A 14426-nucleotide genomic window follows, 5' to 3' on the forward strand; every position below is an offset into this window, starting at 1 on the left:
AGCACCCCGGGCTGGGGCCAAGTGTTATCAGCAGATAGATTCGAATGAGTGTGTGCATTGTGTGAGCATCTGACGGCCTCTATTGTTGGGACATGTCTTCACCATGGGCCTTAACGTGTGCCTATATCTGTACTGTATATGTGGTGTGTTTGTTAGGTTATTTTGGCCGTCATTACGCTTTTTCAGCTTTTTCTTTTCGCCGAATTTGATTACTTTTTAAGATGTTCATACAGTGTTGACGCTAGCGTTGACGTTAGCTGTGACATCAGCGTTGACGGTAGCGCTGACGTTAGCGTTTTAGCAACCACACTCGTGCTGTTCGTTAGAACAAAACGCATTCTAGTTATTTTTATTAGGGGTCCTATGAATGATGTAGGAACCCTATTCTAATCGTGTTGTATAAATTGGCAGGCTTTTAGAACTCGTCAAATGAGTTAGGGATGAAAAGGATGGGCCAGAATTAACTATTGGTGGTGCTATAATATGTATTTTTAAGTGCAAAATACTAAACAGGCTGCCATTTCCACTAGGAAAGTGCAATATGCTTGAAACTTATTAAACATGCACCATTCGTCATGATGAACAACTTTCAGAGTCTGACACATATGGTCAGATCATTTAGACTTAATGCAATGGATACAACTCGACCAAACAGCCACACTCCAAAAGATTTGGTGCCTGAATTGGGAAAAGCTGCACTTCTATTTATCTAAATATACTGTGATCTTCCTTCTTCAGTCAATATGTCTATGTAGTGTAGTGGTATTGCATCAGATTCAGGACTATTGGGTCACTGGTTCAAGTCTGACCGTGAACAACCTTTCTGTGAGATATGGCGTAACATCAAAAAATGTTTACCAGCAATTGTTATTAGGCTATACTCATACGGTCGGTCATACAGTAGGTCCTTTATGGTTGCGTGCAGCTATATTTTAAATTTAGCATTTTTCCTTAATCTTGATGATATATGGTAATTTTAGGATATACAGGAAATTTGTTACATATAGCTCCTTTAAGTAACTATTCTTTTTTTACAATGAAAACCTTGTAACTCTCATCTTGTGCGTTGGAACCATTTAATTTCATGTCACATTTTGAGTGTTGCAACTCTCAACAGTATTCAACCTCATAAATTGCATCCAAGCAATTGCTACCCTCAGAGTAGGGAATGCTTTAAGCTGTTAAGCTGTATGTACAGTGGTGTGTGGACAAACTGCTGCTGTCTGAATTATCACTCTTGATACCAGACTGGCCTGCATGACAGATACAAAGAAAGTCAGAGACACTCTCCAAAATAAGTACATGAACACACATGCAGCCAACAAGGAGATTTACACAAATAGATAGATTTCATCGATGGAAATTCAGCTATGCAATTGTTATGTTGAAACAACTGTTTTAATTTCAGTCCTGCTGCTTTAAAGGTGTGAGCTCTAACAGATCCTTGCAGAGTTCAACCGTTGAGGGCTCCACTATCTCAGTATTATTGCTTGGTAAAGGTGGTTTTCCCTGTTATCACAGTCTACAGCGTGCCTGAGCTACGACTTGTTTCATTACTGCAGAAAATGACATCTTACACACCAAATAGTAGGATAACGGATGGCTACTCTGTATTTGTGTGTGTGTGGGTGTATGTGTGTGTGTGTGTGTATGTGTGTGAGTGCACATCGGTTTCATGTATGTGTTCATCTTTTTGTGTGTGTGTATGATTGTTTGTGTGGGTGTGTTTGTGTCTGTTTGTGTGTGTCTGTGTGTGTGTGTGTGTGCGCACAGATGCGTTTGGAGCTAGTTCTGTTTTATATGAATATCGAGTCACTGGGACAGAAAATCAATAGAAATACCGTTATTGTTCATGAAACAATATTTCTCAGGGCCTGTCTAATGTCTCAGAACAACAAGGCTGTTTAGTGCTGTCAGATTTTGCTGAGGAGGTCCCTGGCTCATAATACACTGTGAACCTATGTGGGGAAACCAGATGGTTCACTCGATTTACTACAACAATTACATTAGACTCGATCATCTGGATCCAAATAACTAGTTATTAATGCATGAGAGATGTCTCCAAAAACCAAACATTTATCTATGGCATGGAGAAGATGAAATTATAAATTTTTATTGGCTTCTTAAGAAGCAGAAGCATGACACTGGATTGAAAAGATTTGATTGGAGGGGGGCTGGGGATCGGGAGGCAGTTTATGACGTTATCTTACTTGCAGCACAACACAAATGATATTGAATATTGTGCAGAATTCTTTCAGTAACAACTACCTTACTGTCTATCTCATGATCTAGACATCAATTTTGACCGTGCAAGGGTTGTAGCCAATTCGACCGACCATGGTCGCAACATGGATCACTGGTTACTGCCACTAGGGGCGCAGAAGCTTGTGGTCTGGACCAGTGGCTCGGTTGTCCGCTGTGTGGTCCTTGCGGTCCATCATTTGGCCCGAACAAGTTGCTCCATGGTCCGTTGAGTGGTCCTTGTGGTCTGTCCATGGATCGGACCAGTTGGTTAGTGGTCCATTGCATGGTCCTTGTGGTCTGTTCACGGTTCGAACCAGTTGGTTAGTGGTCCACTGCATGGTCCTTGGGGTCTATCCATTGTTTGGACCAGTTGTTCCGTGGTGTGGTGTTTGTGGTCTGTCTGTGGTCTGGACCAGTTGTTCCGTGGTGTGGTGTTTGTGGTCTGTCTGTGGTCTGGACCAGTTGTTCCGTGGTGTGGTTTTTGTGGTCTGTCTGTGGTCTGGACCAGTTGTTCCGTGGTGTGGTGTTTGTGGTCTGTCTGTGGTCTGGACCAGTTGTTCCGTGGTGTGGTGTTTGTGGTCTGTCTGTGGTCTGGACCAGTTGTTCCGCGTTTGTGTGGTGTTTGTGGTCTGTCTGTGGTCTGGACAAGTGGCTCAATGGTCTGTTTTGTGGTCCTTCTGGTCCGTCCTTTGTCATAAACAGTTGCTCAATTGTGTTTCTCTACACATCTGAGGTTTATTTAATTCTGGTGCTTAAAAAACACAATAATATATGATTGATGAGTCACAGAGAATTGAGGGAAATTATGATCTAAACTTTTAGCGTAAGGTGTCCATATATCGACAACATATCTAATGTTATCATTTCTGAAGTGAAAAACCTACAAATTTATGTTTTGCCTATTCTTATCATGGTAAATGTAGAATTTCTGTCAAATCTGGGGGCAGCACATTGTTTCAATTATGTGTTTTTACCTTTCGAAATCAAACCAAAGCAGGCGACTGGAATAAAGAATCGTATATATAACGTAACGGTTCGCGTTTCCACCGCTAAAAGTGGGCGGGGTCCGAATTTAGCCGCGATTAGCCGTACATGTCTCTCAGTACTCCTCCATCGGAGTACCAAGTGGTCTGCTATGGTGCTAACAAGTTCGAGCTACACAGGCCGTCCGTTGATTGGTCGACAGAATCGTCACTTCCGGGGGCGACAAGGGGATAATAACAAACAAACACAGCGAGGTATTTCCTGGATATGGGAAATACATTAAAAAAAAATACATGTTGAAATCCATACACTCATTTCATACAATTACAGACAACACAGATGGACAGATATTAGTCCAGACAACAAAGAGAGGTTTCCATTTTTCCATTGTGGTTCCATTGTCAACAGAGAGGTTTCCAGTCTAAACGATAGTCCTATAGGTACGTATTTGTAGTACTGTCTTAAAGTGTAAATTCCGGCGAAAATTCAACCCAGGGTCTTTTTTATGCCCCAATGGCTTAAACTGCAAAAAAAAATAATACTCTGCAGTAGCATGACTAGGGTCTCTACACATAAAACGAGGCATCAACAACGTAGTTAGCTAACCGGAGTCTATTAAATAATACTGTTTTATAAGACTTGCCAACTGTCCACACAAGCTCCTTTCAAATTCAAAATCAAATATTAAACTTAAAAAATTCAATTTGCAAAATTCAGATGCTAAATTCAACGTGTACAATTTTACTTAGAATTTTGCATCTGAATTTTGCACAAAAAAAATTATGTTTAATATTTGATTTTGTATTTGTGAACATTGAAACGGTGAAAACGATTTGTTGAACATTTAAAGAGTCAAATTCAGTTAAAATCAGAGGTGGTATCAGATGGACCACGATATAGTAAGGAAGACCGCACGTCGGCGGCCTATATTTATATTACAATAATATAGTGGGATAATATAGTATGATATAGGGATAGTGTCATACCGTCAATATAAATTTCATTCATAGAATTTCAGAAGTGGATGGTCAATGGTCAGATACAATTCTTGTTATAAGTAGAATTTATATTGATATAACGAGAAAGGATGTTATGATAATGCAAAGAAAATATAGGCTACATGCTTAAAATAATTTAAATATAATTAACTAATATAGCGTTTAACGAGACAACAAGACATCTAGTTGAGGGCCAGCCGAGGCTGAGTTTTGTCTGAATTCAGCCTATAACCTTATACATACAGCTAGTCTAACTCTATAAACATGTCAAATGTATGATATGCTGTACATATAGCCTAGTTTTATGTTATAAATCTTTTTAATATTGTCTGGTTATACCTGAACCACACTCCCCATTGAAAAAGTACACCATGTTAGTTTGTGTTACAACCCTCTTTGTTGATTGGATTGGTGGAAGTGGATTGTCAATGGTCAAATACAGATCTCATAAAAGCGATAATTGAATGAAAGCTACATGGTCTACTTATAATATCATCACTAAATATTTTTATATTTATATGTCATATTTTTTAATTTAATATTAAACCAATGCATTTCAATCTGAAGATTGTCTGCGCAGAGCACCTTTTGTTTTTAAAGGTTCCGCTGGCTAGGAAATATTCAAAGGGGGCTTCAAAAGGCACCTTGGAATATCTTTCTATCTTCCTCAGTTTAGATTTGTAATTAATAAGTTATTTTTGTTACTAGTTCTTTTTTTTTAATCACTTTCTGGGGGGTAGTTGGGTCACTCGATGTGCATGGACAGATTTGGTAGTGACACAGCCGATAACCTATTTGTGAACGCAAAACACCAAGCTCATTGATTTAACGAGGCAGAGATATTTGAAACAATTCATGTGAGAGAGCTGGGTCATTTCTCCTCCTGAGTGTGCTTCCTATTTATGTGTGGTGTATCCTACTGTCACGTACAGTAGGATACACCAGTACCCCCCCCCCCGGATATGGAGAATTGTTGCTACGTCCCACTGGTTGTGGTGTCATATATATGAAAGAGGGCATTCAAATATACTACAATGATCAATTAGGAGGACAAAGCCCTAAAGGAAGTGATGCAATAGGTGACTTCTGCGACAAGGACAATAATTTAAGCAATAGACCTGGGGTCTCTTTTATATCAAAGAGGGTCTGAAAGGACCAACACGATTATCAACTTGGGGCTTCTAGCCCTACAGGAAAGGCTCACACAGCATTATCAAATGCTCCATTGAAACGCATTGGCAACAAGCCGTTGATAGAAACCGATCAACTAAATAAGTTGACCAGAGATAGAAACTTGGCCATTAGAACTCTTTTAGCTCCGTTTGGCCATGGACTGGGGATGGTATCCCGAGGACAGGCTGACGGTGGCCCCTAAGAGCGAGCAGAACTCCCTCCAGAAGACTTAGGCGAACTGGGGGCCCCGGTCAGAGACCACGTCAACCAGGATGCCATGGAGTCTCCTTGGCCAATGGGAGCTTGGGTAATGGCACAAATTTGTAATTTGTAGCCACATTTCTTCTGGAATAACTATATTAGCTACATTTTCCCAGCGCTGTCTAATATAATCTGTTGTACTTTTATTAAATAAAGTAAAGCTTCTTTATAGTTATCTAGTGATACCTTTGGTACTTTTTTAATCATAAAAAAAAGTGTATACAATTCTATACAATTTTTACAAGTATTTTCGAGGTTGTAGCTAGATTAGGGGTCTTTATTGTTTTTAAAAAAAAGTGGCGGATCTGTAAGTATCGATAAAAATCTTCTTTACCCAACTCATAGGATTGAAGGAATGCTATTTCTGTATAGATGGCTTCCAAATTTTAAGTTGGTTAAGTCATAGTTGACTTTGTTTCTTTAGCCTGCAATTCTTCGCTCCCTCCCCCCAATTGATATACGATAGCACAATAAATAAACACGATTTGAGAGGGAATGGGGAGTAAGGTTCCTCCAGGCATTTGAAGCCATTCCTGGCGAGAGCTAATAGGTAGCAGTTGTCCCATATCGTTTTTTCAAGTGTATGGTTATATGCGTCCTTTGTGGTTCAAAGCAACACATGTCCTTGTACATGTGCCTAATGACCTGCTTCCAGGAGGCCCAGAATTTTTTTATATTGTTGACACTGCATCATTTGGTGGCTTTAGGACCAGAAAGTGAAAGTTAATACTTTCACACAGATAAGGGGATTTGTACTCGGACTGTAGTTCAATTCCACATGAGAGCTTATATTTGGAGCTTTATAAATCCAAACTTTTGTATTATACATTAAGTAATAATATGTACCATAAGCTTCCTGACCGCTGAAAAGTAAATATATTTTTATCCTGGTTTCCTGAGGATTTAGTTGGTTTGCTGATGATTTCAATATTTGCCACATTAATCCAGTGTGGAGGTTTGAAATGTATTATGTCATTAATTATTTACCTGTTTTCCCAGGTCAATAATTATTGAGATTATCACACGTATAAAGTGTGTGCAAATACGTTTTTTGTGATGTTAATAGGCTATACACCCTATGACAACTAAATGGAGGATCAATATGCAATACTGTGTAATGAGTACATCATCCATAATTACTACTCTTTGGTCTCCCTTTGAACAAACTGTAGAACATCAGAGTTCAGAGTTTTTCGCACATGTCTGAACACAGAGACACACACAGGCGAATGGTTGGCCCAGTTTGAACTTTTGTATCATAAATCATCTCAAAGAGCTGAAAACACTGGGCCGTGGGGAGCACATACTCAATAAACAGTTGGTTGTTGAGATGGCGGGGCAGGGCTGACCCAAACTGGCCGATGTCCACATGTATGGAAATATCAACCACATCCGCCAGCCTTGGCTGCACTTCCGTCTCACACATGAACGGTAACATACCCTGTTGCAATGGCCCTAGCACACCAAAGTAAATCAAAGGAAACTGTTGAAATATTAGTAGAGAAGGGACCCCAGGGATCCAGCAGCAGTTCAGTCCAAGGAGTCTGCTTACACTGACTAATTTCCTTAATAAATCCCCCCTTGTTTAAATTCAAACATTATACACTATACTAGACTTAAATGCCACACTCCATATCTCTGAGCCTGCTGTCAAGAACGACCATATGAGAGCTACACGCAAGCTCATCAGGAACCATTGGAGGTAATAACTGATGCAAACTGGAGACATCCTGCACCAGAAACACTTCTTCAGAGGCCGCTGTCCTGGAAGCTTTGTTGTTTAAAAGTGATGGCTGTCATGACAACCAGTCCATTGCAAACCTGTCTAAAATGCATATAGACACCCTGCAGTATAAAGATGTACTTTTTAAGCAAGGATGCTGAGAATGGTCCTGATTAGGCACTGCACCTGTGCCTACCCCATCTACCTCTGCATAATCTGATTTTCTTTCAAATAGTGGGTGTAAAAAATGGCCTGGCTGTTATGTCCTGATCAAGTTGCATCTAAAGAGAAGGTAGGGTCCTCCAATATTAAATAACTAATACATTACAACTAAACAACTAATGCTGTAGTGGCAAAGCCCTGTTCGAAGCCACTACGGGTTGTTAACTGTGGATTGTTTAAACGTGCACCCATTGCGATAAGGAAATAACAAACAGGAGCTAAGTTTTACAATAATATGGCAGGTCTATTTTCCTTTATAAATCCATTCACCGGCAATAACATTAACTCATAATACTTTTCAGTAACAAAAATAACAAACCGAATTGATGATCACTATCCTACAAAGGGCACAGTCGAAAAACGGTTTGCTTCCCAATTAACTACTCCTGTTTCTCCGTGTCCTTGGGTTAAATGACCTACTTTGGTTGACCGCACGTAATCTCAGCCACACCCAATACAGCCCCCTCCTAGTATGGAGCACAAAACATGAACACGACTGAATAAATGAATATGGCTCCTACAAATGCATTATGTCTTTAATAATGTGACATTTTCTAGGTCTATACAGGTCTTGCATATTATGTCTTATGAATACCAGACAGTTATGAAACACAACCCTAAGAACACCAAACGGAAGCATAGCCAATATAGTCAATATTGGATGAGAACACTAAAGCCTGCCTCTTAAAAACCTAGATAATGGCCTCCAACTGCAATTTCAGTTTTATTCAGATAGCTGGATTCAGCATTTGGAACTAGATAGAAGTTGTTAGACATGTGCGTGATTAATGTGCACTGTTGGTTGCTTGGGTTGAAATACACTGGCAAACACATTTACTGATAAACAAATACACACACACACACACACACACATACACACACACATCCAAAGGGTCTAATTTTTAAGTAGTAACAAGGCGTAAGGAATTAATCATCATCCAACTTTTTTTTTATCTAGAGGCGACAACGTATTTCTAGCATAAAAGCTATGTTTACCACCAGCTAAACAACACTTTCCGAATTTTTGCTGTTGTGTAATAACTTCTATCATGTAGGTTGTGTTGTGAAATTTTGTAGCTAATTCTATTGTATTTTAATATACGTTTCCTTTCTGCTTTGAATAATATGGTAGAAATGCTATTTAAATATTTGAATATTCAATATTAATTCTCAATTCTGTTCATTATTGCCTGACCAATGGACAGATGGACAGAGGGCAGACAGACGGGCAAATGAGATGAGGCCGGCCGGTCCCCTATGACTATTGACAGAAACTCAGACCACAGAAAGCTTGGGGTTAGCAGAGGATATACCCTCAGGGGAGCCCCCACAACCAAAAGAAGATGCAGTATATCAGCAGTATTTGTTAAAAGTCACACACATGGAGGAGCCGGATGGCTCCATTTGTCACTGAGATAAACAGTGAAATAATTGATCATTACATGAATGGTGGGAGAGCTGAAGGGTTAAACTAAAGCTCTAGTCTTGTGGGATTCATGTTCCGCTACACGTCTGCCTACATACACTATTTGGGTGTTGATTTGATTGCTGCACTTGATGAATAGTAATTCCATGTAATGGTAGTAATGTATCCATCTTGTACTCTAAGGTGAGTTCTTGAATCTCAAAAAAGGAAAATGAGAAGGAATAGATAGTTTGGTTCATAGATAATATTAACGTTAGTACATATTATATAATAATGAAATTAAATAAAACTTAGAAACATATACTAGTTAGCCCAGTAACTTATGGTTGAAAAAGCTATTTTAACTGTCCAACTCAAGCTACTAAATAGAAATTGGTTCACATACATTTCGTAGTTAGCTAGTTTTCCTAATTTATCCACTGCAATAAGTAGTTAATCCCAAACAAAGTCCCAGTAAAACCATTAACACCCATTAAAACACAAGTGTTTTAATGTTTTGTGCTCACAGCAACAGATCTAATGTCAAAATCCACAGCAGCTGAGCAGTCAGTAATAATAATAATAATAATAATAATAATAATAATATTCCCAATCAATAACACCAATGATAATTAGCTGTTGTTATCCTTCTTCCTTTATTTATCTTGGGTATACTTTCTAATTCACTTTATAATCAAAAGATGGGATTCCTATTTTAGCCATCACACTACAATCAGTACGGAAGATTAAACTGCCTTTTTAGATATTGAGAATGGAGAGTGACTTTCATTCTGATGTTCAGAAAGGTAGGCTCAAATTTAAAATTGTCCTCTTTCTCCCTCCGAGTATCATCAAGGTTTCAAAGCAGTAAACACTTCAAACAAACAAAAAAGACTAGTTGTCTCACTGTCTCCACCATATATGTTACAAGTAATATTTATTTTGTTGTTGCATTCTGTTGATATAGCTAAATCATTACAATAAGACAATTGCGTTATGGGACATCATTGATTACTGGCAACCTTGGCCTTGCCAAATTGCAGACCACACAAGAGACGGCATATTGATTGTCACAAATAGAGAAAAATCTATTTTCTGTGAAGCGATTCCCTGCTGTACTCAGCTGGACTTTGTATAATCCACCAATGCTTAGAGCTCTTGGAGGCTTCGCTTTTCCTAGGGTGACTGTCAAAGCTGTTTAACTTAGAGACAACGACTTATTTTCTCGCCAGCATCCCAAGCAGGAAGTGGTGGTGTTGGAAAGGATACCAAACAATGACTTCAAAGACCACTTCTCAAAATCTTTGCAGTAGATTCCTTAAAGGTCCTAGGATTTTGTTCCATTATGGGAATAAAAAAATAGAATGTTAACATTGTATGGTATCGTAGGCATGTTATTTTTTTAAATAATATAGTAATACTTGCTCTATATGTCTTAACACAGAACTGTTTTGGTCCCTTTAATAACTTATTTCACATAATGTCTTGTTCTTAGGCACCTGGTTATTGTCTCTGCTTTATAAGAAGGTGCTTCACTCTCTCTCGCTCTCTGTATATATCAGTAGGTTGGTTCCCCATCTAGGATATTAGTTACACAACAATTTCCTTTCATAAAGATAACAATTTCCCCCTTTGTTTGGAACAGCAACAGCAACCAAATTGATGGATTGATAATAATTAAAGCAATCCCAATCATGTGTTTCCCACAATAAATGATCTTAAAATACATTAAGGCCACTGAGATGCAATAACCCCATTGACTATTTAGAACTAAATTTCTACGAAATTTATTTCCCCTGACGTCAGTACATTTAAATCCACGTTTACCAATACATTGAACAGGAATCAGCTTCAGGTCCATCTAACCGCTCTGGGCAGTTGATACTGAACATTGACTTTCCTGCTGCTCCTGGACTGCACTGCTGACCAGATATATCATACTCTTGAAGTCCCTCCAAGTCAAGTCACCATTGGTGACTTGTAGAGGACTCCAGGCTGCATAGTGAGATATTTTTTCAATGACAGACGTATGTCTTGCTGAGAGGTTGTAAACATTTGGTGGTAATTTGCCTCATTCCAGTTTACCCTCTATTTGGCTAATCATCAGTACAAATTCCTGGGCATCTAATCATTATGCTGTTGAGATTAAGCTAATTATGAATTCCAAAGCCTCTCAAAAGCAGAAGTACACCCAGCACTCGAGATGAGGGGGGATGGCATCCCCCTTTGGAATTAAAATTATCAAAATCATCCCCCTTCTGAAACAGCCATCCCCCCTTCCCATCCCCTGTTATTTTATCAATTAATGTGGAACTATTACCACTATTTCATTATAGCGGTTTCCTTTTTCAATTCGGCGCAACGTTACTTTTCCCAGGGACAGATTTGACAGCGATACTGCATTCTCAGACAGTATGCTATTGCGCAAGCACGCAGGCACGCTTGCGGCGCGCCTGCGTACTTGCGCAATAGTGCCTTAACGAGCTCTCCTTCCACACCGTACGAGACAGACACTGGTAGCGCGAAGCTGTCTCTGCATCTCAGACATCGCTTCCGCAGGAAACTCTGTCCCCTTTTCTCCCTTTCATTCCAACCAGTGAGCAACGCTAGTCTCCCTTCTCTTCCGAACGCATTTTTGAAAAAATAGAAAAATAATCCGTTTTTAAAATCCTTAAATGTGATGCATGCCTCCGAATCGTGTGGTGCGTCCGATCAGCTGCGTTTTTGGGGATAAAATATATAATAATATAAAAATAATAATAATAATAATAATAATAATAATAATAATAATAATAATAATAATAATTATTATTATTATTATCACACGTTGGTCTCCCACCATATGCGCTGTTATCAGCACAAATGATCCGTCCCTAAAAGTTAAAATCCACCATCCCCCCTGGCTTTTTATTACAACTCGACCACTGAGTACACCACATCACTGGCCTTGAGGAAATGTTATGATTTAACAAAAAATATATTAGGTTTTTAGCCTGTACAGCTGCCACAGATGGCTGTATCAACTTCCCTTGTTCATTTTTCACATTTGATTCACAGGGAATCCCTGAAACTCAGTCACTACTTCGGGTGTTTGGAACCACCTGACTAAACAAAACTGCAGGATTTCTTTCACCACTGGAAAAGCAAAAAAATAATGCCTTATATCAAAGCCTGCATATTCTCAAGGTTGTGAACTATTTGTCCCGAGGAAAAGAACCAGGAGAATTCTTCACAATGCTGAAAAGATCCTGATGTGGAAGAGAAAGCACCTGTATTATTCCCTTTGCACCAGCTCCTTGTCTCCTATAAACTCATTACTTTATAAAGTTACTCAGGTATAAGGTGCTATTGTCCTGGTCCACGGCCAATGTTTGTGGAAATTCTCATACATAATTTTCAATGTTTTATTCATCCTTATCATTATCATGATATAAAGGATGTATAGCCTACTTGTTTTTGCTTGTATTTTTGCATAGATTCTGATGCAACTCAATGCATTCTATTGTTATTCAATGGCAGGTCTGAACCGACAATGAACCGTACTCCCCAAGAAGGAACCACAATATTCCTTTTGAGTTCCTTTTGATGAACTGGGTTCCATTGGTCTTCATCTACTTGCCAACAACTTAACAGTATCTCTCTAAGTCTATGCTACCCTTCTGTTTGTTTCAAGGACTCCATCTTGTTCTGGCCAGCTCCATCACTTACCCTTCCATTGTGCCCACCAGGCAGAACCACTCAAAAGCCTTTTATGCTGCCTCTGTCACTCTTGCACTCTTTTTCGTCTATCTAGCCTCACTATGCTCTTTGTTCCTCGAAGAATGAGCCACGGAGAGCCCAGGGGGCCTGACCTTAATGGTGGACCTCTTACCTCCGCATGATGAGTGATTTGAATTTCATGACCGTTTTTATATTTTTTTTAATTTTTATGTCAAGCCTCAGCTTGGGAATGCCAGAATAGGGCAAAAACCTCGTAACATAGCTTTTCCATAATTCATAACTTTCAGCAATTTCTGTATCTGATATAATAAAAAACCGCTACAGAATACATGTATTTCAAACCAAGCACACTAAAGGATGAGAAAAGTGAATGTGTGCATGAATGAAACACTCCATCGAGACAGTAAGTGGATGCAGATTATATTTAATTACTCCATTACCCTCCTAACACAAGGGAGTTCAGCGCTATGATATGCCCACCCATGCTTGATAATACAGTCAAACTGCTTCAGAGGCGTCATGCTTTCGACACAGTGTTGTTGTTTGAAACAACATAAATTATAACTTCAAAAAAGTTAAATAGTTAAAGTTGAATCCTTTAACAAGAAGCCCATTTCTTTGTTTGCCAAATCTTGTACGCTTGGCCAAAATTGACCAAATAACAAATTCCAAATTCTGCTAATGATAAGGTAGAACATACTGATCAGGTAGTGACCATAGAAACACACTAAATTAATGATATTTTATTTAACAAGGATATTGACTGTTTCTATCCTTTGGTGTTCACAGATCCGTAGTTTGTGCAAAAAATATTCAATGCTGGGTTTCACTGCGTACCCTGCGCGTTAGCAGTAGCCTAGTTAATTTGCTATTATTTATCATCAACATACATCATTTCTAATATTTTTTTAAAGTGATTATTGCAGTGAAAATATTACTTTGTACAAGTGAATTTACACGCGTGAATTTACACATGTATTAAAATGCTTTTACAGTTTGACAAATTTTAAGATAATCAATGGGTGAAGAATTCTCTGTCAATCTATATAGGCCGTTTAGTGCAGCAAAACAGCATGTCCTTGGAAGAAAACAGCTTAGTGATCTCCTAATTAATCAACTCTGATAACAAGTGTTGTCGAACAGAACATGAACAACTCCCAACTCAAGGGGGTCGCCAGACTGGAAACATGGCTTACACTAGATGATTACTATAGGAAATGACACTCTGAATCACGTTCAGTTCAGTGGGTGTCAAAGGCCCAATAATCAATCACCAATCTTAGCATCTGAATGTTCTGTAACATCAATTTTTCTTTAAATTCTATTTTAAATGTTTACCTACACCTTTATCCTACAAACCTGAAATATACTGGGAAAACAATAGTCATGTCACAATCTGTTAACGTCATACAGCTACTACCATAAGTACCAAGTGCTATTATAGTATGTTTATGACTTGAAATCAGAAGTAAAATATAAAAATGTGAAATCCTTTGTACATTAGAAATATATATTTATAGAATTAATCTATCCATCTACTTGTTTTAACATGGAAGATATTCTGAAGGGAACAGACATATTTTGCAGAATTTGCAAGGTTTAAAATCTGTGAATTGACCATTCTCGAAGCACTGAGAACCCACAACCTACCCATCGGCAAGAGAAAAAAATTGTTGCATTAAAGTAAGAGCTCACC

This window comes from Pollachius pollachius (genome assembly GCF_949987615.1).
Source record: "Pollachius pollachius genome assembly, chromosome: 5".
Classification (NCBI taxonomy): domain Eukaryota; kingdom Metazoa; phylum Chordata; class Actinopteri; order Gadiformes; family Gadidae; genus Pollachius; species Pollachius pollachius.